The sequence below is a fragment of the Lepus europaeus genome, unplaced genomic scaffold (assembly GCF_033115175.1).
Source record: "Lepus europaeus isolate LE1 unplaced genomic scaffold, mLepTim1.pri SCAFFOLD_3_1, whole genome shotgun sequence".
Taxonomy (NCBI): domain Eukaryota; kingdom Metazoa; phylum Chordata; class Mammalia; order Lagomorpha; family Leporidae; genus Lepus; species Lepus europaeus.
The window spans coordinates 6,069,407-6,088,325 of NW_026909276.1; the positions used below are offsets into that span (position 1 = coordinate 6,069,407).

An 18,919-nucleotide genomic window follows, 5' to 3' on the forward strand; every position below is an offset into this window, starting at 1 on the left:
CGAAACCTTGCTCAGATGTGATTTTTATAGTAAAGGTGATATGCCAAATAACTTTTTTTAAAAAAAGATATATTTATTCAAAAGTCAGAGTAACACAGAGAGAGGAGAGGCAGAGAGAGGTCTTTCATCTAATGGTTCACTCCCTAATTGGCCATAATGGCCAGAGCTGTGCCAATTGGAAGCCAAGAGCCAGGAGCTGAATCAAAAGTGGTGCAGCCTGGTCTTGAAGTGGCGCACATAAGTGATGCTGGCACTTCAGGCCAGGGCATTAACCCACTGCCTGATATTAAAATAGTGCACTCAGAGAATTTCATCATGACAGCCTCCATTTTGGACTACACCTTCAACACTGTAAGTTTCTACAGCACCAGCAGCAGTGTGGGCCATTAAGGATTCTTGCTGGAAGAGATAAGAGGAAACTTTCAGCATCAGTGATTCATGTGGTGAACAGTCACACTCAAATGATTCATGACCCATTATTATAGCCCAATGAGGACCCCAGCAACACTCAGACCTGCTAGAGTTAATTAAACCAAAGATGTTCTTCAGTTAGCACACCTTCTCTCGCTTATTATTGAGAGAGGCACTTGAGGACTTAATCTAGGAGAGCTACTTTGTCAGATGCTTTGACCCTCAAGAGGAGAGTATTTGCACACAGTAATCATAAGCCTCTCTCCCTGGTCCATGTCCCTAGATGCAATGTGCAAGCTTCATGACACAGAAAAATTAACAAAAAGGAAGAAAGAAAAAGAAAGAAAGAAAAAGAAATAGAAAGAAAGGAAAAGAGAGAAGAAAGAAAGAAAAAGAAAAGAAGGAAGGAAGAAAGGAAGGAAGGAACAAGGGAAGGAGAGAAGGAGGGAAGGAAGGAAGGAAAATTGTGTTGTGGTACAACTCATGGGTTTACTGTAAATTTAGATAAAGTGGGAAGCGGTGCGTGCCATAGTCATTAAGCCTCTGCCTGTGGCACTGGTATCCCATACAGGTGCCAGTTCATGTCTCAGCTGCTCCATCTCCAATCCAGCTCTGTGATAATGACCTGGGAAAGCAGAGGATGGTGGCCCAAGTGCTTGGACCCCTGCACCTATGTGAGAGACCCAGAAAAATCTCTGGCTCCTGGCTTTGGATTGGCCCAGCTCTGACCATTGTGGCCATTTGGGAGTGAACCAGGAAGACTTCTCTGTCTCTCTCCTGACTGTCAAATAAATAAGTAAAAATTTAAAAAAATAGATAAGGTGAAATTTATATGTGTAATTTCTGTTCTATAAAGTAAATCAGAAATTGGAGACTAAGTATATTGGTTTTCCAATGTTCTATAAATCAAAAATTTACCTCTTGTAGATTCATCCAGTAAAATTTACTTTCTCAGAGAGGAACACATTTAACAAGAGCCTTCAAAGAATTTTCTATGATGATCCAAATTCACTGTTGTCAGAAAAAAATTTGTGAATTTTAGGAAGACCTATTAGAATAAATCAGATATGCCTTCTATTCACATGACTTTGTGAGATTAAGAGAGAGTGCTTTGTTTCAACCTTTTTTTTTACAGGCAGAGTTAGTTAGAGAGACAGAGAGAAAGGTCTTCCTTCCATTGGTTCACCCTCTAAATGGCCACTATGGCCAGTGTTGCACCGATCCGAAGCCAGGAGCCAGTTGCTTCCTCCTGGTCTCCCATGCGGGTGCAGGGCCCAAGGACTTGGGCCATCCTCCACTGCCTTCCTGGGCCACAGCAGAGAGCTGGACTGGAAGAGGAGCAACCGGGACGGAACCGGCACCCCAACCAGAACTAGAATGCAGAGTGCCAGGGCCGCAGGTGGAGGATTAGCCTAGTGAGCTGTGGTGCCAGCCTGTTTCAACCTTTTTCTACTAGGCTGATGAATATTGTCACTTGAAATATTTTTATTTAAAACTAAATTCTAATTACCAATAATTAATCATTCAAATTAGTACATGATAATATACATTGGTTGGCGCCACAGCTCAATAGGCTAATCTTCCGCCTGTGGCGCTGGCACACTGGGTTCTAGTCCTAGATGGGGCACCAGATTCTGTCCCGGTCACTCCTCTTCCTGTCCAGCTCTCTACTGTGGCCTGGGAGTGCAGTGGAGAATGGCCCAATTCCTGGGGCCCTGCACCCACATGGGAGACCAGGAGAAGCACCTTGCTCCTGGCTTCAGATCAGCGAGGTGTGCGGGCTACAGTGCACCGGCCACAGCAGCCATTGGAGGGTGAACCAATGGAGAAGGAAGACCTTTCTCTCTGTCTCTCTCTCCCACTGTCCACTCTGCCTGTCAAAAAATATATACATTAATTATTTTTCTTTTAGTACATCATAGTGACAAAAGTGCAGTAGTAGCACATTTATAGTCTGTTCTGGAGTCCTTATTAAAATATTTATTTGTATTTTTCTTGAATCTGTTCTGCTTTCTTAGTTTCTTTTTTAAAAATTATTGATTTACTTATCTGAAAGTCAGACTTTCCAGAAGAGAGGGAGGGAGAAGGGGAGAGAGGGAGACAGGGAGAGTATAAAGCACTGTGTGAAGATTACTTTTACAGTTAATTCTCATATTACAACACATTAATGACAGAGGTCCTACATGGGGAGCAAGTGCACAGTGACTCCTGTTGTTGATTTAACAATTGACACTCGCATTTATGATGTCAGTGATCACCCGAGGCTCTTGTCATGAGCTGCCAAAGCTATGGAAGTCTCTTGAGTTCACAAACTCTGACCTTATTTAGACAAGGCCAAAATCAAACTGGAAGTTCTCTCCTCCCTTCAGAGAAAGGTACCTCCTTCTTTGATGGCCCCTTCTTTCCACCAGGATCTCACTCACAGAGATCTTTCATTTAGGTCATTTTTTGCCGGTGTCTTGGCTTTCCATGCCTGAGAAACTCTCATGGGCTTTTTAGCAAGATCTGAATGCCTTAAGGGCTGATTCTGAGGCCAGAGCGCTGTTTAGGGCATTTGTAATTCTATGAGTCTGCTGTGTATCCTACTTCCCATGTTGGATCATTCTCTGCTTTTTAATTCTATCAATTATTATTATCAGGCACTGATCTTATTTATGTAATCTCTTTGACACTTAATCCTATCTTTATGATCAATTATGAACTTAAACTGATCACTTTGACTAGTAAGATGGCATTGGTACCTGCCAACTTAATGGGATTTGGAGTCCATGATCCATAGCAAGAGAACAAGTTTTTCAAATGTTGTTTAGTTAAAAGCATATCCATGGGGTTTTGTATATTTTTTCTTATTTAATCTTTGAAGTACACCTCTACTTATAGATTGAATTCCTGATTCCGTGTGAGGAGAAATGTAGGTCAAAGTTTTAGTAATATAACAAAATTGCCTTGCAAAATATAACATGGCAAGAATTTGCATTCATATGTACTTCTTTTCAAAGCTCAGAATCCTAAACATGTACATCTTTAGTGGTACGTATCAGATGCAAATTTTATCTGGAGTATCACCTTCTAGCTTATTCGCACTATTGTTCTATATGACTCATTTATAGTACTGCAAGGGGATTCCCCCTCTATTGGACCCACTTCCAACAACACCAACCTCTTATTCATATTTTCCAGTTCACTGTAGTTATTCATTTCATCATACATTAAAAAAGACTCTAAATTCTCATTTACCACATCTTCTGGTTAAGGATGTAAGCTTGGTAACTCCAAACATTTGCAGATCCTGTGGCTGCTTCTGACAGAGCATATGACTAGTGTATTTATACTGGTATAACTAAACTCATCTTTACAAAATCACTTAATATGTGTATCTTTCTATATCTAAAAGTTACACAATTTTTGACCATGAATACTTTATATAATCATGCATGGATTGAGTATTTTCACATATTCAGATCACCATTCCCTGTTCATGTGGAATAGATAATATTACATAATGTCTCTACTGATGCCATAAGATTTATACATAGGGGCTGGCACTGTGGCATAGTGGGTAAAGCCACTGCCTGCAGTGCCAGCATCCCATATGGGAACCAGTTCAAGTCCTGGCTACTCCACTTCCAATTAATTTCAATAATAATTTTATTTTGCACATTGGAATCGAAGGGTGAACCCAATCACAACTCTCTCCATTCATCTTCTCTTCCAGTTATGATCATAAGTACATCTATATATTTCCAAGATCAAAGAAAATTAATTTTTCTCCAGTAAGGTGATTACTTAATTATTCTTAAGCTTATTTTCAGTCTTCTCTTATTTTTAATTCAACTTTCTGCAAACTCTTTGAAGTATGCTTTTTATGTTGGTTGCTAAATCTCATGGGCCTGGCACTGTGGCAAAGTGGATAAAGCCGCTGCCTGCAGTGCTGGAATCCTATGTAGATGCTTGTTGAAGTCCTGCCTGCTTCACTTCCCATACAGCTTTCTGCTATGGCCTTGGAAAGCAGTGGAAGATGATCCTAGTCCTTGAGATGCTGCAATCACATGAGAGGCCCAGGAGAAGCTCTGGATCCTGGCTTCAGATTATCTCAGCTCTGGCTGTTTGTAGCCATTTGGGGAGTGAACCAGTGGATGGAAGACCTCTCTCACACTCTCTCTCTCTCTCTCTCTCTCTCTCACTCTCTCTCTCTCCTTCCGCCTCTCTGTAAATCTGCCTTTCAAATAAATAAATATTTAAAAAATCCTTCCCTATTCTCATTAGAAAATAGACATGAACTAAATTTAAAAAAAAATGGGGCCGGTGCTGTGGCATAACTGGTAAGCCTGTTGCTGGCAGTGCTGGCATCCATATGGACACTGGTTCAAGTCCCAGCTGCTCCACTTCCAATTCAGCTCTCTCTATGACCTAGGAAAGCAATAGAAGATGGCCCAAGTCCTTGAGCTCCTGCACCTGCTTGGGAAACCTGGAAGAAGCTCCTGGCTCCTGGCTTCAAATCAGTGCAGTTCCAGCTGTTGCAGCCAGATGGGGAGTGAACCAGTGGATAGAAGACCCCCCTCTCTCTCTGCCACTCCTTCTTTCTCTGTGTAACTCTTTCAAATAAATAAATAAATAAATCTTTAAAAATTTTAAAAATAAGGCCGGCGCCGCGGCTCACTAGGCTAATCCTCTGCCTTGTGGTGCCGGCACACCAGGTACTAGTCCCAGTCAGGGTGCCAGATTCTGTCCCGGTTGCCCCTCTTCCAGGCCAGCTCTCTGCTGTGGCCAGGGAGTGCAGTGGAGGATGGCCCAAGTGCTTGGGCCCTGCACCCCATGGGAGACCAGGAGAAGCACCTGGCTCTTGCCATCGGATCAGTGCAGTGAGCCGGCCGCAGCGCGCCAGCCATGGCAGCCATTGGAGGGTGAACCAACGGCAAAAAGGAAGACCTTTCTCTCTGTCTCTCTCTCTCTCACTCTCCACTCTGCCTGTCAAAAAAAATTTTAAAAATAAAAAACTTAATAGTCTCATGGTTTTCTAAAGTTCTGTGCTTTTCCTTCTCTTTTTTTAAATTAACACGATATCCTCCAGAAGCTAGTATTCTGTTTTGTTTTAAAGGTTTATTTATTTAATAGGCAGTATTACAGAGAGAGGGGAGGAGACAAGGAGAGAGAGAGAGGGAGGAAGTGGGAGAGAGAGAGAGAGACAGAGAGAGAGAATGAGAATATTCCATCCATTGGTTCACTCACCAATGGCTGCTATGTCCAGGGCTGGGTCAAGCTGAAGCCAGGAGTCAAGATCTTCATGCAATTCTCCCACATGAGTGCACACTCTCAAGTACTTAGGGCATCTTTTGTTGCTTTTCCAGGTATATTAATAAGGAGTGATCAGAAGTAAACCAAGCCAGGACTAGAATCAGTGCCCAAATAGGATGCCAGCACTCCAGGCAGCAGTTTAACCTGCTAAGCCACATGCTATCTCTCCATTTTCCTTCTCTCTTTCCTGAAGATGAGAAAATATGTATTGATCTATTTTCAGTCTTAGTCTATTTTGTATTGTTACAAAACTGGTGTACAATGTGTAATTTATAAAGAAAAAGTGTATCTTGCAGTCATATGAGAAGTCAATGATCAAGAGGCCCCATCAGGAGAGGGCCATATTCCTGTACTTAACTTGGCAGAAGTCATTACATGGTGAGAGAGTGTAAGAGATAAAACTTATCACCTCAAGGTCCTTTTACAATTGGTGTCAATCTATTCCTGAGGGTTGAAACTATTGTCTTGGGGATTTTTTTTTAAGATTTTGTTTATTTGAGAGGTAGAGCTACAGACAGAGAGAGGGAGAGACAGAGAGAAAGATCTTCCATTTGATGGTTCACTCCTCAAATGGCAACAATGGCTGGAGCTTGGCCAGTCTGAACCTGGGAGCTAGGAGCTTCCTCCAGGTCTCCTATATCAATGTAGGGGTCAAAGCACTTGGGTCATTCTCCACTGCTTTCTCAGGTGGCAGAGAGCTAGATTGGAAGAGGATCAGCCAGAACATGAACTGGTAACATATGGGATGCTAGCACCACAGGCAGAGGCTCAGCCCACAGTGCCACAGCACCAGTCCCAGGTATTAGGTTTCCAATACATCATCTGGGATGATACATGTTAAAGTCAGACCATTTTAAAAATTATATTGCATTTTTATTACTATTCAAATTTATTTGGCCTACAAGTAGAATTTTTTATTGTAGTTATTCTATTTCACAGCTATTGAAATTAAATGTCAGTTTTTAATTTTTTTTAATTTAAGGTAAACAGATTTCACATATTTCATATATACAGATTTAGGAACATAGTGATACTTCCCATCTTATCCTCTCTCCCACCCACACATTCTCACTCATCCTTTCTCTCTAATTCCCTGCCTTATTTTTCCTTAAATATCTATTCATTTTTTTATTTGAAAGGCAAAGTTACAAAGACAAAGGGAGGAAGAGACAGAGAAAGATTTTCCATCCACTGGTTTAGTCCCCACATGGCTGCGATGGCTGGAGATGGGCTGGTCCAAAGCCAGGAGCCAGGAGCTTCTTCCAAGTTTCCCATGTGGTTGCAGGGGCTCAAGCCCCTGAGTGATCTGATCTTTCCCAGACACATTAGCAGGGAGCTGGATTGGAAGTGGAGCCTCTGGGACTGAAACTGGGCACAGTTCTCCCCACTACTCCACAGTGTCAGCCCTACTTCCTACACTGATCTACTTTCAGTGGACTTTTTACTCTTAAGATTCACCCTATACTTAGTAAAGAGTACAGCACTGTTGTTCAGCAGTAGAGACAAGGGCTGTAAAAAATCATAAACTCTCAAAACATCAATTTCACTCTTATACATTCCATTTTTTGCTGCTCTATTAGTTACCACAGATCAAGGAGAACATAAGGTGTTTGTCTTTTTGGGATTGGCTTATTTCACTAAATTTAATGGTTTTCAATTGTATTCATTTTGTTGCAAAACAAAGGATTTCATTATATTTTATACCTGAGTAGTTGTTTATTATAAATACATATATAAGTATGTATATATATATATACATTTATATATATATATATATATATATATATATATATATATATACATTTTTTATCCAGTCATCAGTTGATGGACATCTAGGTTGAATCCATATCTTAGCTATTGTTAATTGAGCTCAATGAACATGAGGATACAGAAAGCTCCTTCATATGCCTATTTCTTTTTTTAAGATTTAAATATTTGAAATACAGAGTTACAGAGAGAGGTAGAGACAGAGAGAGAGGACTTCTACCTGCTGGTTCGCTCCCCAGATGACTGCAATGGCCAGAGCTGCACTGATCTGAAGCCAGAAGCCAGGAGCTTCCTCCAGGTCTCCCATGTGGTGCAGGGGCCCAAGGACTTGGGACATCTTCCACTGCTATCCCAGGCTATAGCAGAGAGCTGGATCGGAAGAGGAGCAGGCAAGACTAGAACTGGTGTCCATATGGGATGCCAGCACTTCAGGCCAGGGCATTAACCTACTGCACCACAGCGCTGGCCCCTTATATGCCTATTTCATTTCACTTAGATTAATTCCCAGGATTAAGATTGCGGAGTCATATGGTATATCTACGTTCAAGTTTCTGAGGTGTCTCCATACGTCTTCCACAATAGCTGTGCTAGTTTATTTTCCCACCAATAGTGGATTAAGATGCCTTTTCCCCACATTCTGGCCAGCATTTGTTGATTGTTGATTTCTGTTTGAGAGCCACTCTGACAGGGGTGAGGTCAAACCTCACTGTGATTGTGATTTGTATTTCTCTGGTGACTAGTGATATTGAGCATTTTTCACTTGCCTGTGGTTTCTAAAATTTTCTCTTTTGATAAGTGCCTGTAGAGCAGCTCACATTGGTTGTCCAGAGAACCAGCTATATCCTGTGCCTTCTTATGCAGTCAGAGTTTCCACAGTCTCAGCACACAGGGCTCCCACTGTCAATGGGTGCAGAGGATTTGATCCACCTTGCTAGACTGTCTCATTCACAGAGAGGCAGAGACATTCCCAGAGCCTCGACAGTTTGAGCACTGAGAGATTGTGGGGACCTCAGTAATATGTGGGTGCACAGACTCTAGTCAATTTGCCCAGCCAGACTCAAAGTCAATGGGAAACATGGAGTTTTCCTTCTGTTAGAATCTCTGGATCACACACATGCACAATAGCCACCAACCAAATGCTTCCAATTCTCCCCATCAGTTGCAAGTTGCATGCATTCAAGCTGCTGCCACTGGTACTGTTAGAAGATGGCATCTTGTCTCAGCCAGGTGCTGAGCATGTGCACAAGAGCTTCTGCATCTTCTGTTTCTGTCCAAAATGGTGCCCACCTTCTCTCAACTGATTATTGGGCACCATTGTTTAGTGAATGTAGTGAGAGAAACATGCCCCCCCTTGTTTTTTACTGGGTCAGTGGGTACACTTTCCCCCTCAGAGCTCCAGGCCAGACTCACGTCAAAGTCTCCCTATGTCTATATCACCAGTGGTATGGGTTGCTGCAGTCTGATCTCACCTCACTCTCCAAAGCCAGTGCTTTCTCTTCCTCTTGGCTGCTGGCATCCTGTTGTGTCTGTATTCATGCTGCATGTCTGCATCTTCCACACAGATCCATGGCATTTCTCTCCTGTAGAATTTCCACCACAGTTTTCTCTAACTCTTCCTCAATAATGTGCTTCCAACATTTTTTGAAACTAGTTACCACTAGTATATGTGCTTCCCTATTCCACCATCTTGGAATCTTCCAACATGCATGCTTTTTATGGAATTTTAGGTATATAAAATCTGGAGATACTCTATTGAAAAATGCTAACATGGCATCCCAAGAGTATCCCTGTATTAAGAGGAACATAGTTAATATCATTGAATTATTTTTCAATTGTTCATTTGTTAGTGACACATGATCTTTCTTTGGAATTCTGTAATTTATTTGGATAAAAATTCTTAAAATTATGTTATCTTTACTAACTTTATTTCTTTTTACAAAATCAGTAGCAAATGAATGTCTTCATGAAACCAAGTTGTGTTTAATCTTTACCAATTAATAAATTGTGAGTGCCCTTTCAAGAATGTCTTTCCAAAAACATTGTGAGGTGGAGAGCGGCAAGATGGCGGAATAGGAAGGGAGCACACTGATAGTCCGGGAAAGGACAGCTTAATAAAAGTGGAGATACTGCAGGTTCAAGGAAGTGTAGGGGAAAAAACAGCAGAGGAAACTCTTCCAGAACTATTGATTCACAGTGGACCTGCGTGGAGAGCGTGGGAGCCCAAGTTCGGGACACCAGCGGCAGAATCAATGCACCAGCGCTGGAACACGAGGTGAGCCGAACCTCAATAGCTTGAGACACTGGCGGGCAAGCAGAAAGAGGAGACTAGAGGGAACGAGGCTTGAAACTCCGTGGGGAAAAGTTCACCAGGCTAACTAGAAGAGAGAGAGAGAGGAAAAAAAAGTGACCAATATGGACACGAGTTTCTCTCATCTTGCTAATACCTGGTCCCCATGACAGTCTGGTTTATGTAATCTCTGAACTGCAATTCTTCCTGTCCCTTCATGGGTCTGAAGACTCATTTCCTCCTTGAATGACTTTACATCCCTGTCATCTGCTGAGAGTTGGGACAATATTGGATTGCTGGTGGAACCAAGCCCACCAACAACTATAAATACATTCTTCCTGACCAATGACTTGACTGAGAAGGTGATGGAGGAGGCTCTGCATAAGAAGGCAGGTCTCATCTTTTCCTACATTCCACCTATTTCCCTACACATAAAGCATATTACCTGGATGTCCTGAAAGGAGCACCTGGTGTTCTGGGCTTTGGAGATCACAGTTGGCATCTACTCTCTTCGCACAGCCTATGATGCTGCACCCCAGGGATTGAAAAAGTGGTTTTCCAAAGGGCTTAGAGCCTGCACATCGAGGCATATATATCCTTCCAAAACTCATGGCTATCCTATAGAGGGTACCACTGAGTACAATTCAACATTAAGCATACCCAAGATATGGATAAAGTTGTGTCTGCAGTGAGAGAAGTTGAAGGTGTTCCTGTCACTTCTTTTTCTGCTAGGATTGATGAAGAGAAAAATAAGGATCAGCCTGGATTGTACAGAGAAGACTTTGATACAGGTGGTGGCTCAGCTCTCTCAAAACAGATAACTTTACCAGAGAACTGAAATTCTTTCACAGCAGAAGCCTTTGCTCTACATACTGGAATGGGTCAATCATGCACCCTGGATGAATCTGTTGCCCTGGCAACCATGATTGAGTGAATCAAAAGACACCTCAAACTAATTCATATTTACTTAGTAGCTCTTGGGGTAGGAAGGACCTTAGCATCATGAGTCAAAGCGTTGGCCCTGTGTGCTGGTTCTGAGAGCAGGGTGTGGAAGCAGACCTGTACCTCAACAGGTGGAATGTCCCATTATGATGGTCTGGATGCTACTTCCTAAGGAATAAATGCCATCCTCTGTGAACACAGTAATACTGAATGAGGCTTTCCTACTGACCTTTGTGATATTCTGGGTGCCCACTTGGAGAATAAGATCAATATTATCCTGTCAGAGACGGACAGGGATCTTCTTTGTGTGGTATAAGGCATACAGAAACATCAAGATGATACAACCTAGAGATTGCATCTCCACTCATGTGGATGTGTAACATAAGTCAGTGGAGTCGACATATCATTCTGGAAGAGTATCTTAAGATGCATGAGGATGCTTCAAAAAGTTCATGGACATGTTTATTTTGAGAAAACTGCATACATTAAAAAATTCACAAAATAAATAACTTTTAACTCCATTTTCTGCAAACCTTTTGAACTGCCCTTATATTATCTTTTCTAGTTTATCTGGTTCAACAAATGTTTTATTGTTCATAAGGAAATAACTGAACTACCATAATGAAAAACAAATATTAAGAAAGATCAACTAAAATCAGTTGACTAAAGATTCTTGGGAAGTAACCAAGTAATTCTCTCCTTAGTTTAATTATAGTTGGGATATGTTAACGTAGATGTCTCTGCCATTGGTTAGCTTTAAAATGTCCTTTAAAACTTGGAATTGAACACCTATTTTTAGGCAGTAGCCAGTTTGGGATGATATGGTCTGTCTCTGTGTCCATGTTCTGTAGATCCACCTAAATTCCAGTCTTTCACCTCAGTTTTAGAATCAACATGAGATTTATTGGGAGGAATTTTTAAAAATATGATTGGTATTCATATTACTATGTCTTTATTGCTTTTCATTTTATAAAAATAAACCAAATTATAACATTAGTCCAAGCCCTAATCCTTACCTTGGCCCTAGCCCTAGCCTTAGTCTTAGTCCTAGCCCTAACCCTAAACCTAATCCTAGATCTAAACCAATTCTGAAGCCTAATACTAGGTCTATCCCTAGACAAAGCATTAACCCTAAACTTGGCCCTCATCTTAACCATAACCTTACCTTAATTCTATACTTAGCCAAAATCCTAACTGTATCCTAACATGGTGCTTTAACCCAACCTAAACTCTAATCCTATCCCTAAAGTTAGCCTTAATAACTCAAGCATTAACCTTAATCCTAATATGAGCCCCACCTCTAACTGTAACACTAATACCAAAACTTAAACCTAACCCTGCCTTAACCCTAACCCTAACCCTGGCCTAAAACCTATCCATAGTACTAACTTTAACTATCACACTAGCTCTAACCATAGTCCTAACTCTGGCTCTAACTCTAAAATTTACCATAGAACTAAATATAACCCTAATCTTAAACTAATTTTAAATCTCACCCCAACACTAATCCTATCTTTCTGCTTTGGCCTAACCATAAAACAAACTAGCATTCAGTGTGAACTTAAACATAGTCCTGAAGCTAACTTTAATGCTATATCTAACACTAGCCTTAAACTAACCATCATGCTAACCAAAGACTAAGCCTCATCCTAGTGATGATGACCCTAACTTCAACTACAACTGTATATTATATATAACCAGAGCTCTCTCTATATATTATATATATATATAACCATATACATTTATAACCATATATATATTGTATATATTATATATATAATGTATATAAAACCACAGCTCTAACTCTATCCCTAGCCCTACACCTAAACTCATCCCTAATCCTAGCTCTATCCCTAGGCCTAACAATAGTCAACCCTATCTATAACTGTAATCACAAATCTAATCCTAAATATAACACTAGTCCTAGACCTAATCCTTATTCTAACCCTAAAGCTAAACGTAACTCTATGTCTAGCCCTAACCCTAAGCCTAGCCCTAACCATAACCCTAACAATGGCTTTTAATCTAACCCAGAGCTAAGCCTAAACTTAACAGAACCCTAATCCTAAAACTAGCCCTGACTCTTGCCATAAGCCTAATACTAGCACCGACACTAAACATAAACCTAGCTCTAAATCTTACCCTAACCCCAACCCTAACAATAGCCTTAATAATAACGTTCATTCTAAACCTTAACACCAGTCCTAACTCTCATCCTAGTCCTAATAATAACCCTAATACTTATCCTATATCTAGCCCTACACTTACTTCTAACCCTAAATGACAGAATTTGCATTCACATGAACTGTGAGGATTTATATACACTTGAGTAACTGAAATGGTCAGAGAAACAGAAAGAGAGCCCAAGCCCTTTTGTGTTTGAATGGTGCCATCATTAGTCACCAATTCTGAAAACACCCCATTTTCAAGCAAATTGTTGTTAAAGTTCTAGGTGTCACTGTGGTGATACATATGGGGAGGCTTGTGGTTAGGATGAGGAAAAATTGCAACTTGGCAAAAAAAAAATTCAGAAAACATCAGTTATTGAAGACATAGAATGGCCGGCGCCGTGGTTTAATAGGCTAATCCTCCGCCTTGCGGCGCCGGCACACCGGGTTCTAGTCCTGGTCGGGGCACCGGATTCTAACCCGGTTGCCCCTCTTCCAGGCCAGCTCTCTGCTATGGCCCAGGAAGGCAGTGGAGGATGGCCCAAGTGCTTGGGCCCTGCACCCACATGGGAGACAAGGAGAAGCATCTGGCTCCTGCCTTTGGATCAGCGCAGTGCGCCGGCCACAGCAGCCATTGGAGGGTGAACCAATGGCAAAGGAAGACCTTTCTCTCTGTCTCTCTCAGTCTCACTATCCACTCCGCCTGTCAAAAAAAAAAGACTAATAGAGACTTTATGAGTAACTGCAATGGATTGGCCCTCTAGTCCTAGTATAAAATTTGTAACAGGAGGAAAGCAAACAAAATGCTGAAAATGTATCATTTGAAACATAGTAAGTGAAAAAATAAATATAGAAGGCAGATCAAATGAATTTTATTTTCTACAGATAAAAAAAATGAGCTGAATGCCAACAGTGGCTGTGTTCTATGATGAAAGATAATATCTGAGTAGTACTTGTGGAAATAAACTGCATCCTCTCAGGAAGGCCTGGAAAAGTGATGCTCACAGTCAAGCATTTAGATGTAATGGGTAAAACACTCCACAGAAAAAGAAAACCTTGAATTTGATCCCAAGTCCAGCTCTAAATAACTCTTCAAAGCACAAAAGAGAAAACAGGCATTTTGCATTTTTCCCCATCAGAATAGCAGCAAAATATGCAGTCATGGGAACAGAGAGGAAAGGGAGGACTGAGAAACAGTGAGCAAACCTAAATCTGTTTGTGATTTAATGGTGCTGTGATTTTGCACCTGTTCTCAAAACTGCCCATTTTAAAATAACTTTATCTTTTTATCTTCTTGTGGTGCATTGGCTTTGGGAAGTGGGTTGGCATGGGGACACAGTCACCTTGTGGGCTGCCTTAGATGCTAGAACTGAAGGCATCAAGATCAGCAATGGGGTCCAGCTCTGAGATTAGACCCGAGAACCCTGGGGCTGGCTGAGGTATCTCAGCTTCCAAGCAGGTCCTGGAGGCTGGGGGTGCCTCATCTTGCCAGGCTCTGCTAGATTTCCCCAGGTGCCAAAGTCTGTGCTGTAGGACAGGGTGCTGATGCTTCCCTGCCTCCATTCCTGGCCTTCTCCTACCACTTGCCTCATAGCAAGCAGCGCTGGTTTCTTTAGTGAATTCACTATTGTGTACATGGCGGTTTAATTTTCTGACTTTGTGTTGACTCTGAAACCAGATGCTGTGGAATTATATGGACTTATTATATTTATCCAGAGTAACTGAAATGCTGTTTGTAAAAATTCACCTGAGTATTTATTTTAAAGACATAATTCAAGGTTTAGATGGTTACATTTTTAGATGCTTAATTTTGGTAGCAACCACAATATTTTGACAAAACTATTTGTAGAAATTTCTTTCAACCATGAATTCATATAATATAAAATGTGTGTTGTGTTGATGTTATCATTTGCTGCTGACACTGTAAGTTCATGAAGACTGAGGAACTCAATAGCAAAACCTGCCCAATTCAGTAAGAGGTGGAGCTCACTTGTGCTTTTCATTCCTTCCCAGCAGATGTCTCCCAGACTTGTTTCCATTAAGTAAAAGATTCTTTTTTTGCTATGTTTTATGTTTTCAGGAGGGAATGCTGCTTTCATTTTATAACCACAATGCTCTTCACAAGTGCTGGTAATGGGAGGATTGAATAAATGCTGAGATCCCTTTCAATGCCAGCTCAGTAAAGTAGAATAAACAGGAAATCAGATGTCATTTAAGGGATTTTTTTCCTAAATGTACAAGGTTTTATATATATAATATATTTTATTATATTTATACAATTATATATTATATTATATTCATTTGTTATTAATATATAATATTTATTTTATTATATATATATATAATAAAAGAACAAGCACTTGCCAAAAACAAATACAGTGCCAATCTTAAGTGATTTGGAGTGCTAGTTTATTGTGTTTTATATCTCAGCATATCAATTATATTCTTTTGTATGCATCAATATTACATAAGAATGTAAAATAGTCTTTACAAAAGAGAAGTAAATATAAGAAAAGTAAATATTACTAATATGTAGCAGTACATATTTATTATTTGCAAATGGTTCAAAGATTACAAGGCCCATTTTTTATGATTAAACATTTATTTAATGAATATAAATTTCCAAAGTACAGCTTATGGGTTATAATGGCTTCCCCCCTCCCAAAACTTCCCTCCCACCCACAACCCTCCCCTTTCCTGCTCCCTCTCCCCTTCCAATCACATCAAGATTCATTTTCAATTCTCTTTATAAACAGAAGATCAGTTTAGTATATATTAGGTAAAGATTTCAACAGTTTGCCCCCATATAGCAACACAAAGTGAAAAGAAATACTGTTGGAGTACTAGTTATAGCATTAAATAAGAGTGTACAGCACATTAAAGACAGAGATCCTACATGATATTTTTTAAAAATTAATTAATTTTCTATGCCATTTCCAATTTAACACCAGTTGTTTTTTTTCATTTCCAATTATCTTTATATACAGAAGCTCGATTCAGTATATAATTAGTAAAGATCTCATCAGTTTGTACCCACGCAGAAACACAAACTGTAAAAATACTGTTTCAGTACTAGTTATAACATCACTGCACATTAGACAACACATTAAGGACAGATCCCACATGGGATGTAAGTACACAGTGACTTCTGTTGCTGATTTAACAATTTGACACTCCTGTTCATGGCGTCAGTAATCTCCCTAGGCTCTAGTCATGAGTTGCCAGGGCTATGGAAGCCTTCAGAGTGGGCTGACTTTGATCTTATTCCGATAGGGTCATAGTCAAAGTGGAAGTTCTCTCCTCCCTTCAGAGAAAGGTACCTCCTTCTTTGATTACAAGGCCCATTATTAATAAGATAACAATACATGTGAATTATGACTTAGCAACATAGAGTGTAAAGGAAGTTACATATTTATATTAAAAATACACGTGCAAATACATACCAGTCTCTCTCAAGTGCTCACCATACACTGCTTCAGAAGCAGGAGGCATGAAGCTGTAGCAGTTTGAGTATACAGAACATACTGAAATCTCTCAAGCATAAAAACTGTACCTAAATTGCCATAATATTTTCTTTCTTCAAGTGTTTGGGTCTGAACTCAAAGAAAATAATGAACACCAATGATTTTCATTCTATGAAAATATAAACAGTTTAACAGTTGTAAAAATCTTGAAGAATATGGAGTTTATGAGAATGAGAAATGCATTTCATAAAAAAGGCCATAGTGGATCTATTTCTTTGGGGCTGTATATTTTTTAATTTAAGATCTCTGTCTCTTTTTCTTCCCCCTCCCTCTTTGTAACTCTGCCTTTCGATTAAGTAAACCAATCTTTAAAAACAGTGCTGTACACTCTTATTTAATGCTATAACTAGTACTCCAACAGTATTTTTTTTCACTTTGTGTTGCTATATGGGGGCATATAAGCTGTACTTTGGAAATTTATATTCATTAAATAAAAGTTTAATAAAAAAAACAGATGGACAGATGTGGCAGCACATACCCAAAAGAATAGATACACAAAGGGAGAATGTTGGATACATGTAGTCTCCAAGTGCAGGATTAGAATGATACTGAACAATCAGTGGTAGGATGACAGCTGCACTGCAGTTATTTTCAGATCAGTGGCAACCCTCAATTCCACAATCCAACTTGCAAAAGTTGGAATTTAGAATTCTCTTTTCCCACTCAAGGATTACCTGAGCCACACATACTGAAAAGGAACTAAGAAGGAGGATCTTCAAGCACATATAGTCATCATTCAATTTCAAAGTCAGAGCTTCAAATGCTAAGGTTAGTCTGAAAGATACCAGGCCCTTTTAGCTTCTTAGGGAACACACACTATATTTTTATTTTTTAAGAAATCTTTTATTTAATAAATATAAATTTCATAGGTACAACTTTTGGAATATAGCAATTCTTCCTCCCATACCCACCCTCCCAACCCCGGGTCATCCTACCTCCTACTGCCTCTCCTATCCCATTCATCATTAAGATTAATTTTTAATTATCTTTATATACAAAAGATCAACTCTATACTAAGTAAAGATTTTAACAGTTTGCACCCACACAGACACACAAAGCACAAAGTAATGTTTGAAGACAAGTTTTACTATTAATTCTCATAGTACAATTCATTAAGAACAGAGGTTCTACATGTGGAGCAAGTGCACAGTGACTCCTGTTGTTGATTGAACAATTGAAACTCTTTTTTTAACATTTATTTAATGAATATAAATTTTCAAAGTGCAGCTTATGGACTACAATGGCTTCCATCCCCCCATAGCTTCCCCCCACACACACAACCCTCCCCTTTCCCGCTTCCTCTCCCCTTCCATTCACATCAAGATTCATTTTCAATTCTCATTATATACAGAAGATCAGTTTAGCATATATTAAGTAAAGATTTCAACAGTTTGCAATCACATAGAAACACAGAGAGAAAAATACTGTTTGAGTACTAGTTATAGCATTAAATCACAATGTACAGCAGATTAGGAAGAGATCCTACATGAGGAGTAAGTGCACCGTGACTCCTGTTGTTGACTTAACAAATTGACACTTTTGTTTATGGCATCAGTAATCACCCTAGGCTCTTATCACGAGTTGCCAAGGCTATGGAAGCCTTTTGAGTTCACCAATTATGATCATATTTAGACAAGGACATTGGCAAAGTGAAAGTTCTGTCCTCCCTTCACAGAAAGGTACCTCCTTCCTTGATGACCTGTTCTTTCCACTATGCTCTCACTCGCAGAAATTTTTCATTTAGGTCATTTTTTTTGCCAGAGTGTCTTGGCTTTCCATGCCTGAAATACTCTCATGGGCTTTTTAGCCAGATCTGCATGCCTTAAGGGCTGATTCTGAGGCCAGAGTGCTGTTTAGGACATCTGCCACTCTATGAGTCTGCTGTGTATCTCGCTTCCCATGTTGGATCATTCCCTCCCTTTTTTATTCTATCCATTAGTATTTGCAGCCACTAGTCTTGTTTATGTGATCCCTTTGGCTCTTAGTCCTATCATTATGATCAATTGTGAACAGAAATTGATCACTTGGACTAGTGAGATGGCATTGGTACATGCCACCTTGAAGGGATTGAATTGGAATCCCCTGGTATGTTTCTAACTCTACGGTTTGGGGCAAGTCAGCTTGAGCATGTCCCAAATTGCACATCTCTTCCCTCTCTTATTCCCACTCTTATATTTAACAGTGATCACTTATCAGTTAAGTTTCAACACTTAATAATAACTGTGTATTGATTACAGTATTTAACCAAAAGTACTAAGTAGAACAAACAAAAATACTAAGAGGGATAACGTGTTAAATTTTTCATCAACAGTCAGTACAAGGGCTGATCAAGTCACTGTTTCTCAAAGTGTTCATTTCATTTTAATAGGTTTCATTTTTGGTGCTTGATTAGTTGTCACTGATCAGGGAGAACATATGATATTTGTCCCTTTGGGACTGGCTTATTTCACTCAGCATAATGCATTCCAAATTCCTAACAGGGATCATTTTTCAGTTAAAATTTAAGCACCTAAGAATAATTGTGT

At 39.9% G+C, this 18,919-nt stretch overlaps 1 pseudogene; it reads left to right on the plus strand.

Moving 5' to 3' along the window:
* The first annotated feature begins 315 nt into the window (after positions 1-315).
* LOC133755053 (NIF3-like protein 1) lies at positions 316-11,018 on the plus strand (annotated as a pseudogene).
* Positions 11,019-18,919: the final 7,901 nt, after the last annotated feature.